This window comes from Labeo rohita, unplaced genomic scaffold (assembly GCF_022985175.1).
Source record: "Labeo rohita strain BAU-BD-2019 unplaced genomic scaffold, IGBB_LRoh.1.0 scaffold_2666, whole genome shotgun sequence".
NCBI lineage: Eukaryota > Metazoa > Chordata > Actinopteri > Cypriniformes > Cyprinidae > Labeo > Labeo rohita.
Genome location: NW_026128953.1, coordinates 1 through 5,868, shown reverse-complemented (window position 1 = coordinate 5,868; position 5,868 = coordinate 1). Strand labels below are relative to the sequence as shown.

Below are 5,868 nucleotides of genomic sequence, written 5' to 3'. Positions count from 1 at the left end.
AGGCATCTTAGAATGACCATAACAACATTTCAGGTGCTGTGCAATGAGATTAATCTGCTAGTTAGTCAAGTTATCCCGTCCCATAACACAGTCACATGACTCTTTTTGGTGCGTGTGGAGGAATTAATTCACAAAATGTGCATTAACCCTTTTTCGCACAATTCAAAAACCACCTCAGGCGAGCGTAAAAACATTTTTGCAAATTAAGGGATTTTTTTTTTTAAGTTTCCATCACTCGTTTCTGATGCGATACTGCAAAATGTCTATAAACGCATTGTGATGGAAACATAGATATAGACTCTTAGTGAGGTTGAACCACCCACTCTTGAAATGAACACTCTGTCCCAGTCAGTGCGAGACATAGAGAAGGTATTGTGTTGCTTCTTTTTTTTTTTTTTTTTTTTTTTTTGTTTTGTTTATAAAAACATTTGTGGTTATGGTTATTAATAGGGTTGTTGATTACTATGTTAACTTATGTCACCTTGTTTTAAATGTCAGTACAATAACACATTAATTAATTATTGATACTCAGTGGTTGAAAATGTCTTCTGCTCTTAAATTTCTTGTACACAAACTCAGGAGCTTCTTTTTTTTTTTTTTTTTTAAAAACGTGTTCAGTTGTCAGCTGTCAGTGATCCTTCAGTGTTACTGGTGCACCAGTATTTGTGCAGCTACTGAAGGACTGGAAAAGGATAATTTCCAAATCCTTGCCTTTAAAAGAATGTTTGTTTTTCTTTACTTTCAGGAGACTCCTGAGAAGGACCAATTATCATTGGAGGATCAAGACAGTGTTGAGAAGTATATGATGAAGGTAATAAAAAGTTATTTTAAAATGTTATTTTTGTGTAGTAAGAAATCTTCTCCACATCAGTGTTAATTTTGACAACAAATTTTGAATTAGTTTACATCTAAAAATGCAATTTAGTTTTAGTCATCTGAATTGTTTTAGTGTGTGTGTAAACATACATTTCTTCAGTCCTGCTGTAATCCTGGATTCTCCTCCATGATCAACACTAGAAAACACACACACACACATTCAGTCAACAAACTGTTGCTATGCAGTTGCTAAGGTAATTAAGGTGTTTGCTAGACTGTTGCTATGCAGTTGCTAAGGTAATTAAGGTGCTTGCTAGACTGTTGCTATGCAGTTGCTAAGGTAATTAAGTTGCTTGCTGTTGCTATGCAGTTGCTAAGGTAATTAAGTTTGCTAGACTGTTGCAGTTGCTAAGGTAATTAAGTTGCTTGCTAGACTGTTGCTATGCAGTTGCTAAGGTAATTAAGTTGCTTGCTAGACTGTTGCTATGCAGTTGCTAAGGTAATTAAGTTGCTTGCTAGACTGTTGCTATGCAGTTGCTAAGGTAATTAAGTTGCTTGCTAGACTGTTGCTATGCAGTTGCTAAGGTAATTAAGGTGCTTGCTAGACTGTTGCTATGCAGTTGCTAAGGTAATTAAGGTGCTTGCTAGACTGTTGCTATGCAGTTGCTAAGGTAATTAAGTTGCTTTCTAGACTGCTTGCTAAGGTAATTAAGGTGTTGCTAGTGTTGCTATGCAGTTGCTAAGGTAATTAAGGTGCTTTCTAGACTGTTGCTATGCAGTTGCTAAGGTAATTAAGTTGCTTTCTAGGGTGTTGCTATGCAGTTGCTAAGGTAATTAAGTTGCTTGCTAGACTGTTGCTATGCAGTTGCTAAGGTAATTAAGTTGCTTTCTAGACTGTTGCTATGCAGTTGCTAAGGTAATTAAGTTGCTTGCTAGACTGTTGCTATGCAGTTGCTAAGGTAATTAAGTTGCTTTCTAGAGTGTTGCTATGCAGTTGCTAAGGTAATTAAGGTGCTTTCTAGACTGTTGCTATGCAGTTGCTAAGGTAATTAAGTTGCTTTTGCTAGACTGTTGCTATGCAGTTGCTAAGGTAATTAAGTGTGCAGTTGCTAAGGTGTTAAGCTAGGGTGTTGTTGCTTGCTAAGGTAATTAAGTTGCTTTCTAGACTGTTGCTATGCAGTTGCTAAGGTAATTAAGTTGCTTTCTAGGGTGTTGCTATGCAGTTGCTAAGGTAATTAAGTTGCTTTCTAGGGTGTTGCTATGCAGTTGCTAAGGTAATTAAGGTGCTTGCTAGACTGTTGCTATGCAGTTGCTAAGGTAATTAAGGTGCTTGCTAGACTGTTGCTATGCAGTTGCTAAGGTAATTAAGGTGCTTGCTAGACTGTTGCTATGCAGTTGCTAAGGTAATTAAGGTGCTTGCTAGGGTGTTGCTATGCAGTTGCTAAGGTAATTAAGGTTAATTAAGTTTTGCTAGACTGTTGCTATGCAGTTGCTAAGGTAATTAAGTTGCTTGCTAGACTGTTGCTATGCAGTTGCTAAGGTAATTAAGTTGCTTTCTAGACTGTTGCTATGCAGTTGCTAAGGTAATTAAGTTGCTTTCTAGGGTGTTGCTATGCAGTTGCTAAGGTAATTAAGCAGTTGCTAAGGTAATTAAGTTTCTAGACTTGCTTGCTAGAATGTTTGCTAGACTGTTGCTATGCAGTTGCTAAGGTAATTAAGTTGCTTGCTAGACTGTTGCTATGCAGTTGCTAAGGTAATTAAGGTGCTTGACTGTTGCTATGCAGTGCTAAGGTAATTAAGTTGCTTGCTAGACTGCATGCAGTTGCTAAGGTAATTAAGTTGCTTGCTAGACTGTTGCTATGCAGTTGCTAAGGTAATTAAGTTGCTTTCTAGAGTGTTGCTATGCAGTTGCTAAGGTAATTAAGTTGCTTGCTAGACTGTTGCTATGCAGTTGCTAAGGTAATTAAGGTGCTTGCTAGACTGTTGCTATGCAGTTGCTAAGGTAATTAAGGTGCTTGCTAGACTGTTGCTATGCAGTTGCTAAGGTAATTAAGTTGCTTTCTAGGGTGTTGCTATGCAGTTGCTAAGGTAATTAAGGTGCTTGCAGTTGCTAGAATTAAGTGTTGTTGCTATGCAGTTGCTAAGGTAATTAAGTTTCTTTTTAGGGTGTTGCTATGCAGTTGCTAAGGTAATTTAGTTGCTTTCTAGACTGTTGCTATGTTGCTAAGGTATGCAGTTTGCTAAGGCAGTTTAAAGGTAATTGCTTTGCTAGACTGTTGCTATGCAGTTGCTAAGGTAATTAAGTTGCTTTTTAGACTGTTGCTATGCAGTTGCTAAGGTAATTAAGTTGCTTTCTAGAGTGTTGCTATGCAGTTGCTAAGGTAATTAAGTTGCTTTCTAGACTGTTGCTATGCAGTTGCTAAGGTAATTAAGTTGCTTTCTAGGGTGTTGCTATGCAGTTGCTAAGGTAATTAAGTTGCTTTTTAGGGTGTTGCTATGCAGTTGCTAAGGTAATTAAGTTGCTTTCTAGACTGTTGCTATGCAGTTGCTAAGGTAATTAAAGTGCTTTCTAGGGTGTTGCTATGCAGTTGCTAAGGTAATTAAGGTGCTTGCTAGACTGTTGCTATGCAGTTGCTAAGGTAATTAAGTTGCTTTTTAGGGTGTTGCTATGCAGTTGCTTAGGTAATTTAGTTGCTTTCTAACGTGTTGCTATGCAGTTGCTAAGGTAATTATGGTGTTTGCTAGATGTTGCTTGCTAAGGTAATTAAGGTGCTTGCTAGACTGTTGCTATGCAGTTGCTAAGGTAATTAAGTTTCTTTTTAGGGTGTTGCTATGCAGTTGCTAAGGTAATTTAGTTGCTTTCTAGGGTGTTGCTATGCAGTTGCTAAGGTAATTAATTGTTGCTAGGGTGTTGCTATGCAGTTGCTAAGGTAATTAAGCTTTCTAGAATGTTGCTATGCAGTTGCAGTTGCTAAGATTAATTAAGTGTGCTTGCTAGAAAGGGTGTTGCTATGCAGTTGCTAAGGTAATTAAGTTGCTTGCTATGTTGCTATGCAGTTGCTAAGGTAATTAAGGTGCTTGTTGCTAGAATTAAGGTGCCATTGTCTATGCAGTTTGCTAAGGCTAATTAAAGGTGCTTGCTAGACTGTTGCTATGCAGTTGCTAAGGTAATTAAGGTGTTTGCTAGGGTGTTGCTATGCAGTTGCTAAGGTAATTAAGGTGTTTGCTAGACTGCTGTTATGCAGTTGCTAAGGTAATTAAGGTGTTTGCTAGACTGTTGTTATGCAGTTGCTAAGGTAATTAAGTTGCTTTCTAGGGTGTTGCTATGCAGTTGCTAAGGTAATTAAATTGCTTTCTAACGTGTTGCTATGCAGTTGCTAAGGTAATTAAGTTGCTTTCTAGGGTGTTGCTATGCAGTTGCTAAGGTAATTAAGTTGCTTGCTAGACTGTTGCTATGCAGTTGCTAAGGTAATTAAATTGCTTTCTAGGGTGTTGCTATGCAGTTGCTAAGGTAATTAAGTTTCTTTTTAGGGTGTTGCTATGCAGTTGCTAAGGTAATTAAGAACTTTCATCGTGATCAGTGAGAAGTGATGCCTGAATATACATATAGTTGAGAGAATCTAGTAAACACAGTACGTTGTGAGGATGTTGTCAGTTGGTCGTCATTTGGTCAGCGTGACATTATTAATGACATCATAACGAGGACGTCATGGTAACGTTCCATTTTTTATAATTCTGGCGAATGTCCCAGAAACGTCATGTGCACGTCCTCAAAAGACGTCTCCAGTGAGTCACATGGTGAATGTTGTAGTGTCGTGGTCAGCTGGTCTCCAGATAACTTTTCATATTATTTGTCACACGCATCAGATCACGTGAGGTCACGAGGACCCGGAAGTAACCTCACGCAGGTATTTAAGCAGGAAGCAGGTGTTGTCTAGCACCAGACATTGAGTTCATGAAAGACTCCACGTCAGGTCTCGACTCCTATTCAACTCACGTGAGTAAACTCTCTGCTCTACGGAGCTCTTATCTACCTGTCTGTGTGCGTGTGAGAACGCGGATTTCTTGGTGGAAATCTCTACTACTTATCGGAGCGTTCTCAGACCAACTGCGTGATTAACCTGCTCACTCGCTCACTTCCGCGTTTGAGTTTTCCGTCACGCTACAAAGGGACTTATCTCGATCATTCATCTCTCGTCAAGCCTCCGTGACAGAATGTCTGGTCCCGAAACGGTCCCGGCGGATTTGGGGCAATTGTGGGGTGTGATCCAGCAGCAGTCGGGGGAAATCATGAGTCTGCGGCAGGAGCTGGTGGGGCTTCGGCAGGAGGTCAACGCGCTTCGTGTCGAGACCGCGGGTCTTCGGCAGGAGTGCGGGGTCCTCCAGTCCGATCTCACGGCACTGCAAGCGGACTATGATGACCTGGCTGCTGCACAGGTCGCTCCCGCAGCCCCAGACCGCCCCGCCCCTCCACCTAAGATCGCACTCCCGGAGAAATGGGATGGATCCGGAACCCGGTGCGATGTGTTTCTTACTAACCTTTCACTTCTGTTTGAGTTCCAGTCAGCACGATACCCATCTGATCGCAGCAGGATTGCCCTCCTCATATCACTTCTCACCGGGCAGGCAGCTGAGTGGGCTGCGGCGGTCCTGAAAGCTGACGGGATCGCTGCGCGTTCATACCCCGAATTTACCACCCAGCTCAGGGCCGCCTTCAAACATCCTGAGAGCGAGGTGGAGGTGGATTCCCGGCTGTACCACCTGAGACAGGGCGAGCGCAGCGTCAGCAAGTACACTATGGACTTCCGTACACTCGCTGTTCAAACACAGTGGAGCGAAGCGGCGCTCCGCACAGCCTTCTATGAGGGACTATCTAGCCGTCTGAAAGACGAGTTGGCTGTGCGTGAGCTGCCGGCCACCCTGGAGGGCATGATCCAGCTAGCCCTCCGGGTGGATCAACGCTTGGGACATCTATCTAAACGCTCTTTTCATTTCTCCACAGGCTCCACCCCCGTCACCGTCAACCGGACTACACCATCACCCACGCTGTCG

The 5,868-nt window shown here is 41.8% G+C and overlaps 1 long non-coding RNA gene across 7 annotated transcripts; it reads left to right on the top strand.

Moving 5' to 3' along the window:
• The first annotated feature begins 1,083 nt into the window (after positions 1 to 1,083).
• Positions 1,084 to 3,634, top strand: LOC127159939 (uncharacterized). Of its 7 annotated transcripts, XR_007826609.1 has the most exons (6): positions 1,084 to 1,156; positions 1,402 to 1,487; positions 2,091 to 2,228; positions 2,785 to 2,861; positions 3,413 to 3,455; positions 3,577 to 3,634. It is a non-coding gene; the product is annotated as an uncharacterized LOC127159939 (long non-coding RNA). The 7 variants fall into 7 exon arrangements; XR_007826605.1 differs by lacking the exon at positions 1,084 to 1,156 and having other exon boundaries at positions 1,365 to 1,487; XR_007826607.1 differs by lacking the exon at positions 1,084 to 1,156 and having other exon boundaries at positions 1,368 to 1,487; positions 2,785 to 2,913; positions 3,422 to 3,455.
• Positions 3,635 to 5,868: the final 2,234 nt, after the last annotated feature.